This window comes from Onychomys torridus, chromosome 4 (assembly GCF_903995425.1).
Source record: "Onychomys torridus chromosome 4, mOncTor1.1, whole genome shotgun sequence".
Lineage (NCBI taxonomy): Eukaryota > Metazoa > Chordata > Mammalia > Rodentia > Cricetidae > Onychomys > Onychomys torridus.
This window is the reverse complement of record NC_050446.1, coordinates 37,593,945-37,606,070: the sequence shown is the minus strand read 5'-3', so window position 1 is coordinate 37,606,070 and position 12,126 is coordinate 37,593,945. Positions and strand designations below refer to the sequence as shown.

Sequence of the window (12,126 nt, the reverse complement as noted above, 5' to 3'; positions counted from 1 at the left end):
CAAGAATAACAAAAGAAAGAAAGAAAGAAAGGAAGGAAGGAAGGAAGGAAGGAAGGAAGGAAGGAACAAATAAATAAATGAATCTATCTCTTCTTGGGAATGATAGTGTGACACAGTGAGTCACACAGTGTACCCTTTAGTCCATTTATCTTTACTTGCAAATGTTTATTGCAATGTAATCGGTTCTGGTCTGAGGCCTCTGGTTTCTGCTACACTATGGATACTGGACCCTCACTGGGACTCCTCTTGGATGTCCTGCCATTACCCTCTGTTGTGGAGATCCTGCATCTTTGGGTCTGCAGGATTGGCTCCTTCACATGCTCCAGGAGATCATAGATGGGGTGGATGTTGGGATGGGCCAACTCATACATAGCTCTGGTTTCTGTGCCTGGGTGGTAGCTGAGTTGGTCAGCCCACCAGCTCTTCCCCACCCTTACCACCAGGGTGAGCTCTCCAGCTCCGCTCCTGGCTAGTTCATCTTATGTAGCAAGGAGGAAAGTACAGGGCTGGTTCCCCTGCTCTCACCACTCAGGGCCAGCTCACTCACACCTACACCTTTAGGGCCACACTCCCAAGTGCTGCAGGTAGTGAGGGGCAAGGCCAGCTCTCTTGCTCTCTTGACCTCAGGGCCAGGTCTTGCACCTGGTGGCAAGGAGTTAGGGGAAGAGGGCATCTTTCCCTCACCCTGGATACCACATGGCAGACGAGGTGGGGCCAGCTCTCCCACTCTCGTGTCCTTAGGGCCAGCTCACCCATGCCCCTGCCAACAGGCTCAGCTCCACTGTGCTGCCCAGGCAAGGTGCAGGGCCCACTCTCCCAAATGCTACAGATGGTGAGGGGCAAGGCCAGCTCTTCCACTCTCATGTCCCAGGGACCAGCTCTCCCCCCTGCCACAGGTGTCGAGGGGTGAGGGGGAAGGGGGCATCTCTCCCTAGCCCATGCTGCTGCATGGCAGACAAGTAGTGGGGCCAGCTCTCCCATGCTCACACCCTCAGGGCTAGCTCACCTGCTCTTCATGTCTGGCTTCCTTTGTTCAATAAAATGTTCCTAGATGTCTTTATGACTTGGCTGTACTTATCAGCAGTCTGCTCCTTTATGTTTTCACATACATCCTACAGCCCTTTATGGATCTGCTACAGTTTCTTTATTCATTCTTCCACTGATAAATAATTGGGCTGTTTCCATAATTTGGACATTGTGGAAAATGTTGGTAAGACCATTTGCATATAAATATTTAAAACAATGGATGTACTTTTTATTTCTCTTAAATGTATATATTGAATATATTTGCTGAATTGTGCAATTTATTTTTTAGCTTTTCAAGAAACTGCCAGACTCTTTGCAAATAAATGTGCTACCTTTTATTTCCAGGAACAGTTTGCAAGCTTTCCATGTGACCCACATCCACACAGTCATTAGTGGATTAGTAGGACTAGAATTACTAAATTTTCACTAAAATGTCAGTCCTTTTCATTTTAGGCATTGAGTTTATAATGCTATCTTGCTGTTGCTTTAATTTGTGTTTATTGATGCATGACACTGAATATCTTTTCATGTGTTTATTTGTCCTAATACCATACTTTGAGAAATAGCTTTTCAAATCTTTTAACTATTTAAAACTTTTTGATTATCTTATTAATAGTGTTCCATACAGGTTCTTTTATTTTTACTTTGTGTATGAGTGTTTTGTATGTCTGTGCACCATGTATGTGCAGTGCCCTTAGAGTCCAGAAGGGGCAGTCAGAACCCTGGAACAGATGGTTCTGAGCTGCTTACTGTGTGGGTGCTGGGAACTGAACCTGGGGCCTCTGCAAGGGCAATAAGTGCTCTTAACAGTTAAGCCATCTTTCCTGCCCCCCTTTATTTACTCCGAATACAAGTTCTTTGTCCAATATGTTTCTCAGATACTCTTAACAGTTTGTAGCTTATATTTTATTTTACTAACAATGCCTCTTTAAAATTTTGATGAAGATCAGCATTTCAATTTTTAATTTTGTAGTTCATGGGGTTTTTTTTGAGAAACTTTGGCCTACTCTATGGTGATTAAAAATGTCTTCTATATTTTCTTATAGAAATTTTAAGATTAAAACTCAGACCTGTGATCACGACCAAATGAATTTTTATATTGAGGCTGAAAAAAATGAGATTCATCTTGATTCCATATAGAACTGGTTATTCCAGAATTACTTGTTAAGCAAGACTTTCCACAGTGAGTTTGCTTGGTGTCTCTGTGAAAACTCGGTTGGCTGCATAGGGGTCGTTTCTCCTTCACTGATACCTTGAGCCATGGGACAGCACATGCCTCAGTCCTGCTGACAGCAGCTTTATAAAAAGAGAGATCAGGAAGTAAGTCCTCCAACCTTGCCCTTCTTTCCATGTTCCCAGATCCTTGGCATTTCCACCTAGATTTTAGAACCAATTTGCCAATGTCTCCAAAAAATATGTTGAGATTTTGAAAGAGACTGTAATGAAGCCATAGACCAGTTTAGGGAGAGTGGACCTCTTAAGCCTCTTTAAAATGCCTGGGCATGTCACGTGACAGGGATCTCTGCTTCTTTGATTCTTGTTAAATATCTCTGAGGACCATTTCACTGTTTTCAATGTAAAAAACAAAACAAAACAAACAAAAAAAAAAACCCTTTCACTTCCTTCTGTCTTTCTTTATATTATCTATTCTTTGAGATTTGTAAAATCTCAGTTTTCAATAGTAGCTTATCAAAATGTAATGTATTTTTCTTGTCCTAAAACCTTTGTGGATTTTCTCTCAATAATTCTCACCTGCTTTCGTAGACTTCTGATTTTCTAAGTACATAGTCAGGTCATCTGTGAGTAACAATGTCTTCTCCATATCCATCCCTCCGTTTATCTTTTCCTGCATTGTTGTGTTATCTAGGATGACTAACACAATGTTTAACTGATGTTAACTGATGTGTGAGAAGACAGACCTGGCCATGTTAACGGGCTTTGAATATATTGTCAGCAAGTGATGTTTTCAATTTCATTTATAAGGCGAGAAAGGTTTCTCTTATTCTTGCTTTGATACATTTATCCTCTTAATTACAAGTGAATGCTGAATTTTATTTTCCCAACTTCAGAAGTTTGACCAGAAATTTTACCCAAGGTGTTATATCTATTTACATAATAAAGATAGCTAAAAGGAAACACATTCCTCCCCTAAAAATTAGGATTCTGTTCCTTATAGATGGACACTAGGTGGCTTCTAGCAATTCCTGTAACACAAGACGTGCAGGTGTCTAGGAAGAGTGATGGTGACTCAAATGGATTCTTTAAAATGCCAAGTTATGAATAGTAAGGCGTGGCCACTGTTGTCAATTACTGACCCATCTGTGAAGGTAAATACATTGGTTACGGAAAACATCTCATCTAATATAACAGCATCCCTTCTGCTTCTGGCCTTTCCTTTGGTAAATTGAAGAGCTCTGTACCTGCCTGAGGTTTGTATGTAATTATTTGGCATATCACATATCCTGCAACAAGCCTCGGTACATTCTAATGAAGGGCAATTCCATCAGTACCTAGTACTTCTGCTTCCTTCTTCCTGTCAGATAAGATGTAGCAACTTGACATACAATAGGGAAACAATGAGTCTAGAATGTTATCAGGGAAACAATTAAAATGAACAAGTTGGATGACTCAGCTAAACTGGGAGGCAACCCCTTGAATCAGCAATGAAACCTAGTCCTTAAAGAAGCTTCTGGGAAAACCAAAGTAGTTTGGCTTTGTATTTAGTTCTATGTATGCATTTAATTTCAACATCATTTTTGTTTTGTTTGGCTTTGTTTGAGACAAGGTCTCATGCTATAGCCAAGAATGGCCTTGAACTTGCCATGGAACATAACTAGCCTTGAAATTAAAGCAACTATCCTACCTTAGCCCAAGTACTGAGATAATTGCTGTGAACAACCGTACTTGGCTTATATTCAAGCAGTCTTTCATTCATTCGTTTGTTTAAAAACTTTACAGAGCCTGAAGCAGTATGCTAAGTGTGGAAATATATGGGGGCGGGGGATCTGGAACCGTTCCACGGGGAACTGAAGTTCTTTAGTGGACAGGCACATTGGATGACAACATGGGCTCCAGAGTCAACTCTGGATGAAATCATGGCTCATAGAGTCAATCCTAACACGACTTTAGCTGGGTCATTTCTCTTCTCAAATCCTGTGTCTTTTTCAGTAAATTGAGTCATAGTTCTAATCACACAGAGTGGTTGTAAAGATTAGGTCAGATCGTGAATGGAAGCATTTGGCTTGAACTAAGTTCTCAGTAATACCAGTAGTAACCATAGTAACCATAGCACACAATCAGGGGAGACTAGACTGCTGCACAGTGTGTAGCTAATAGGGACCTGAAAGGAGAGTGTGCATTTGGCCTCCGGAAAGAATCTACATATCTTTTAGGCTAAAGCTGCTTCTTTATTTTTTCCTGGCCAAATTCATCACTCAAGTTGTAAATTCAAAGTACTTTTAAAAAAATTGCAACACTGTTTTTCTTTCCATTATATCTCTAGCTCTCTAAGTTCCTCTGTCCAGCTAGCACCCCACACATATACACAACAAGATGAAAACTCACATTTCTTTTTTTTTTTCTTTTGGTTTTTTGAGACAGGGTTTCTCTGTGTAGCTTTGAGCCTTTCCTGGAACTTACTTGGTAGCCCAGGCTGGCCTCGAACTCACAGAGATCCATCTGGCTCTGCCTCCTGAGTGCTGGGATTAAAGGCATGCGCCACCACCGCCCAGCGAAAACTCACATTTTTTAATCAAACCAAATCTTGTAAGTATAGAATAAAGTGTCATGAAGTAAGAAGACAATGAAAGATAAGAGGAAAGAACCTGGAAGGGTTTTGCCACATGCAACGGCCTTTGTATTTAGTCTCTTTGCCCTTTAGAGGGAAGACATTGACTCTGGAATAATCAGAGACTGAATGAGCTCAGAACAACAGACATCCAAAATAACCATCAATTTCCTTTGCCTCATTAACTCATCACCTCATCTCTAGTTATTTGCATCTACTGCTCTCCAAACTTTCAAATCTCAGGACTCCTTTACACCCTTAAAAACGAACACGTCTTGAGCCATCAAGATAGTTCAACAGCCAAAAGCACTTGCCATGGGAGCCTGATGACTGAGCTCAATCCCTGTATCCCATGGTAGGAGAGAATAGACTGCTGAAAATTGTTCTCTGACCTTACTCATGTACATACATCATACACACACACACACACACACACCAACAATAATGAAAAAAATAATGCCTCACCCATGCATGGTATTGTATCCTGCTAATCCCAGCCCTCTGTTGACTGAGCCAAGAGGAAAGGATCTCAAGCATAAGGCCAACCTGACCTACAAAGGGAGACTCTGACAATGATGATGATGATGATGATACACCTCCAGGAGAGCTTCAGTTTATGTAGATTTTAAATATAGTAATATTACTTTATCAGAATATAATAGAAAAAAATAAGCATTGATTTGTTGGTTTAATATTTACAATAAGAAATACTGCATATTATTATAACATGTTTTTAATGAACAATAACTACACTTTCAAAACAAAACAAAAATGATCAGCAAGTCTTTCATTATCAAAGAAAGTGAAAAGAATCTACATTTTTTTGCAGATTTCTAACATGGTGGTTTAACTGAAGGCAACTGGATTTCCACATCCACTTTTGCATTTAACCTATCGCAATGTTTTGATAGAATTCTTCGAAGAAAGTCAAACTTCACACAGAAATGTATTTGTCAAAGGAGAATCTCACCTGATAGTTTTGTTCAATGACTGTGTCCACTTGTCTACTCTTACATTAGACTAAGGGACAGGTGACTATTCCAGTGTAGAATCTGAAACAGTATCAATTCCTATTCTGTTATATTGCAGTCCATTGATCTGTCTGCACATGAATGATTCTTACCACTCATGACTGCAGTGTGATACTTTGGTGCTTTGGAAAATAGGAGTTCACTGAGTTACACAGATCCTGCAGAATCCATGATATCAAAAGTCATGCTTGTTAATATCACCACCAACTTCATCACATGTGTGTTGAAGCACTGGAAAAGGTTGGGACTTTGTCAATCTCTGAAGTAGCAAATGAGCAATTCCTTCAATTCAAATATTCTAGTTACCTTGAATTTTGCTACTGGCACTAAATGCCAGCATTTGTGGTCTTGGAAATGACAGTCTTGCTTTGTTCATTTTTAAGAAAATGTCTGCCAAATATTCAACTTGGATTAATTCAAGTTTAGCTGTCAATCATTCCTTCAGGTGAAAATGATGCTTCCGTAAAAAGGGCTGAGTCAGCTCCTTCATGCAAATGTTTCCTCTCTGTATTTCACAGGCAGGGGAAATGCTCTATGCAAACTCTCCATGTGTTGAAGAAAAACTATGTATTCAGAGATGCACAGCTAATACAATTAATGATTTGTAGTAGTTCCTCAAGGACAATCAAGTGAAACTGGCATTCCCTCTTTTATTAAGCTGAGAAACACCCATCAGGACACCAAAGCAGAGCTTGGGACAACTGCCTCAACATGGCGGCGACCCCAGCACTACTATTGCTCTCCAATTGACAGTTAAACATCACACAGTAGAAAGCAAATGGCAGCTATAAAATGCTTAGAGGGATTTTCTGTACTACAAGTACACAGTATATAGCTTCTTTCTGCAAAGATAAGAAAACTATGTGCAATATATATATATATATAAAGAAGGGAATAGAAGTCATTTCCAATTCCTGACAGAAAAAGATAAATTTTGGTATATGTAAGTATAGTCTCATTTTATCAATACTTACTTATTTTAAAAATTAACAAAATGTAAGTAGTACTTCTTTAGTACTTCCCTTTAGTTCTGATGCTGAGAAAGTAGCGTTCAAATGTGCCACTCATTAGAGGCAGACCTGATCTCAATTCCAGATTCCCAGCTGTGACCCACCTCTAATGGTCTGCTTTGTTTCCCTACATGTCCCCTGTCATTTAACCAGCTGGATGAATAATATTTAATTTTCACCCATTTTCCAAAACTATAGAGTTCCCTGCTAGGGAAATGGCTCAGCCACTAAGGTGCTTGCTGCACTAGCATGGGGACCTGAGTTCAGATCCCAGGACCCACACAAGAAGCCAGTGCTGCAGTGTGCACCTATAATCCCAGTTTTGGGGAACTGGAAGTGGGAAGATCTCTAGAGGTCTCTAGCCAGCCAGTCTAGCCAAATTGGTGAGCTCCAGGTTAAAAGAGAGATCCTGTCACACATACAAAACAAAATTAAATAAATAAAGTGGAGAGTGATTGACAAAGACACCCAAAGTCTACCTCTGGGTGTACATGTGTACAATACACACACACACACACACACACACACACACACACACATACTACATGTGCACACACAATTATCTCCTTCTCAGGTCTTCTCTGAGAGGAGATATTCTAAGCAGCAAAGATGCAAATTTCTCATATTCAAGCCCGTTGCCAGTTCTTTTGTTCAAGAAGATGCTCCAGTGTAATGCAAATCAATAGCCCCAAATAAAGGACTCATACATTCTAAGAATAGTTAGGTCTTGGGGAAAATGCTAAGCCAAGCATGGCTATCCACCTCCTGTGCCATATCATCTTCACAACAACTTTGTGAACTAGGTAAGGACTCTGGTGTCCAGCAGTGCCATGTGACCTGCCTAAGGATAGATAACTGCTTGATATATTTGTTCTAAACTGAATGCATTGTCGGCTACCAAACAGCTCCTCCAGCCACTGGGGAGCCATGAGGACATGGAACCATTTCAAACATTTGACTTCTTCCTTGCATCGCACTTTAAAATACTTTTTATATTTGAGAGTAAAAAATTATGTAAACTCTTTAAGGTATACATATAAAATATAAAATTAAAAGACAAAAGAAAGATAAGAGATTAGTATTGTTCAGAGGGCTCACAAAACTGAAATAGAAATAGCCCAATAGAAGAATAGGTGAGGAATATAAGCCTGCCAATTGGAAAAGGGTTAAAAATAAAATGCCAATAAAGATAGATAAATGCTGAGCCCTAGTCATTAAAGGAAATTAAAAATAACATTCAGATGACATTTCTAGACAGTCAATTGTCTTGGTTTTTCTCATTTCTGTTGTGAAGAGTCTGGCCTCAAGTGCCAACATCAGAAATGGCAGCAGACAGAACTGCATGGGAAGGAGTTTGTAAATATGGGTCAAAAGGCAAATCAGAAAACCCCCATCAAAGAATGTTTTCCAAGGAAAGGAATGGCATAACTTGCAACTGGGAACATAAATGGATTGCTCTATTATTTAGTCACTGGAAGGTCATTGGTGCTTTAATTGTTAATTTTTTATTTTGATAATTTTGTACATGTACATAATGCCTTGTGATCACATTCACCCCTAGACCCCTCTTTAACCCCTCCCCCAGTCCTGTGGCCTCTTCTTCTCAACTATCTGTCTTCTACTTTCATGTCTTATTACTTGGGGCAGGTCTTGTGCAGGCAGTCATAGCTGCTGTGTGCTCATGGTTTCCATGGCCATATTGTATCTAGTAGGCAGCACTTCATAGTGTACCTGAACTTTATTTTTAATAGACAAACTTTGGAAACAACCATGAAACAAAAGGCCAAACAAACTGGCATTTCCATATAATAAAACACTATTTCAAAATTTAAAGAAGCAAGCCATTAATTCATAAATAATGTTGATGAGTCACAAAGTAATTGTACCAAGTAAGAGAAACCACAGAGGTAGTCACATGTCACTTTAGTGGCAGAAACACATCTGAGAATTGTGATGTCATAGTTCAAATACTGTAGACTGTTCTTACTAATGTAAGACATTGTTACTCAATGTAACCTACTGATGAAATTAAGAACTGCATAAGACACCACCAGATTTTTAAAATGAATTTCAGCAATAAATGATGATCAAGCCAACTATGAGACAGCTCACAGCTATTGAAATTCATACTTATTTCCTTATTTGTTTGTATAGACACAAATTTTCTTCAGTAAACATTCATGTTTTTATTATTTTTTATAATAGAGAGATTGGTTCTAATTACATCACAAATCAAATGCATTCTCTGTCCTTGGGTGTGCGCTAGTCTGTGTGAAGAGATCTCTGTAAGAAATGGCACTGTCTCTGAACAGGCTGTCATGCTACATTGCTTAACATTTTTAATCTCTTCCAAGCCTCATAATAATCCTGCCAGGTAGATATCATACATGGTCTTCACTTCAACTGCAAAGAAGCCTGATGCACAATACTAAAAGAAGAGAATTATAAATTGAATTCTGAGAGTTAAAAACAAACATCATGAATCAGAAAGGACAGAGACAAAGTGGCCTGGAAATTCACATTTGTTCCTGGGCCAATTAGACCAGGTGTCTCCACACAGCTGAAATAATAGACAAACCTTATATGTTAGGAGAACACAGGACACTATTGTGTGATATTTTGATCACATTCTGACAGTAAAGTTTGCTTTGAATCAGGGTGGAGCTAGCCACTAGCAATCAAATTAGCCATAGAGGTTTTGGAGGACTGAGGACAGATAAGAGACAGGAAGTAGTAAGGCAGGACTGAGAGAGGATCTCAGCCATTTTGGATGGAGGAATGGAAGAGATAGGAGGTCACTGGTGGCTTCTCTGCCTCTTCTCTGATCATTCAGGTTCTGACCCCAGTATCTGACTCCTGGTTTTTTTATTGATAAAGAGTAATTAGATAAACTCATCAGAACACAAGGACACAGGGGCAAGTGTGGACCACATCCATTCTGTGCTCTTGCCATGCCTCCTATCCCATTGGCTGACAGATTCTAAAACTTCTCTTTGGCCTAGGAAGTGGAACCAAGGTCAGGAGGGGCCTTCTGGGACCAGAAGCGTCTTTTCTTGGGATCGCCATCTCAAGATATTTGGCCTATAGTGCTAGGGTTCTCGAACCGCCCTGTTCTTATGCTTGGGAACACAGAGTCTGACCTGCTTTCTATGCACATCTGCTAACGAAAAGATGATCATCTCAATGGACATCTACATTCTTGTCCTGTAGTCCTGTCAGTTATCATCACTCATGGTACTGACTGACCTACAATCTATTAAATATTGTTTGTGGTGATATTTTATTTGTATACCCCAATAAAGCTTATCTAGAGATCAGCGGGAAAAGCCAGCCACTATATTAAACATAGAAGTCAGGCAATGGTAGCACACACCTTTAATCCTAGCATTCCGGAGGCAGAGGTTCATCTGGATCTCTGTGAATTCAAGGCCACATTGGGAACAGAGCCAGGTGTGGTGGCACACGCCTTTAATTCCGAGCACTAGTTAACCACAGAGGTCTGGAGGTCTGTACGAGATAAACAGGAAGTGATAGAGCTGGGCAGAGGGAGGAAAGTGATGTAGCTGGGCAGAGGGAGGACGTGAGATGACAGAACAGAAAGGATATAAGCGTGAGTATACAGGAAGTAGCTCTCTCTTGGGCTGAGGATTTCCTAGCTGTAAGAATGGCTGGCTTCTTTCTGCTTCTCTGATCTCTCGGTTTTCACCCTAATATCTGGCTCCTAATTTTTAATTAATAAGACCTTTTAAGATTTGTCTTACAATTGTTCCAAAAGGAATTAGATTCCTGTGAGCCTTTGTTTCAGTTAATTGACCAATAAACCCCGTTATTTTATGTGTATCTCAGTTTAAGGGCATCTGATTTAGTCAATATTGTTGATGTATTACCTTTGGACTGTAACGTCTGAAGGAAGTTTATTTCTACACAAATCACACCCCAGCCTTGTTGCACTTAGGAACACTAGACAACATTCCAGTATTAGACATGGAGAGCATTTCAAATAATGAAATCATTAATTAAAAACAAGAAAGAAATGAAAACTAAAACTAGATGGCACTAAGTAGATTACTAAAAGGTCTTTATGTGTTTGCTGTGAGTGCTGAAGGGAAGCAGAGCCTTGCCTGGCTTGACCTCAGCTGGGAATTTGCATGAGGAAATTGACTTCTTTTTTCTCTCTGTTCAAGCCTATGGATAAAAAAAAAAAAAAAAAAAAAAAAAAAAAAAAAAAAAATGATACAAACGCTGTGCTATTCAGCTACATAGGAGACAGAAGCCAGAGGATCACATGCTCAAAACATGCATGGGCTCACTTGGGGAGTTCAAACCCAGCCTGGGTTACTTAGTAAGACCCTATCTCTAACAAAGTCTCACACACACACACACACACACACACACACACTGACTCAATGAATTGGATTCACTTTTGCAAGTAGGTGAATTAGGTGAATTTAAAAGATTACGAAATCTAAAAATAATGAGGATCAAGGTCTACCTCAGGTAGTGGATGTGGCTAACAGAAGCCTGACTCTGGTAGATGCACCTGCTCTTGGTGTACTGACAAACCAACTGTTAGATCTGCAGAGCAGAGGCCAGGGAATTGTGTGGGATCTCCAGTGGTCGCCCTGCAGCCTAAGGCAGTGTACCACATGCTTAGTGGGGCTCCCCCATGCTATCTTCTCTCTTCTATACCAATGGTTGGCAAACCTTGGCATGCATCTGAAGGCTTGATACAACACAGATTGCTAAACCTACCCTTAGCATTTCAACAGAAGTTCTGAAGTAGTGTTCTAGAAGTTTCATTTCTACCTGTAATGCTCATGGTCCAAAGATTTAACTTGGGTCTACATTATTGGCTCCATTGTTTTCAAGGTAAAGCCCAAAGCTAAACATCGTTGACTAACTTTCCCAGAGTTTCATGGATAGCTAGTAACTGGCTCCCAAACATGAATATGACTGAATCCTCAATCGGCTCTTCCCATTTATTCTGATGTAGTTTCACACTACCATGGCATTTCAACCACAGGTTTAGTTCCAGCCTGGTCTGTGAGATGTATCACTGGGGAAGCATTGCTTCCTAGGTTATGTCAATTTGACACAGCTAGAGTCATTTCAGAAGAGGAAATCTCCAAGTTAGAAAAAGCCTCCACCAGACTGACCTGTGGGCAAGCCCTGTAGTTCATTTTCTTGCTTGATGATTGATATGGGAGGGCCAAGCTCCGTGTACGGGGTGACACCCCTGGGCTGGTGGTCCTGGGTGCTTTAAGGAAGGAGG

The 12,126-nt window shown here is 40.1% G+C and overlaps 1 protein-coding gene across 4 annotated transcripts in view; it reads left to right on the top strand.

The window, feature by feature from the left end:
• The window catches only part of Itgb6 (integrin subunit beta 6), a 78,410-nt gene that overhangs the window by 6,872 nt on the left and 59,412 nt on the right, over positions 1-12,126 (top strand). The gene's annotated exons all lie outside the window — the stretch shown is intronic.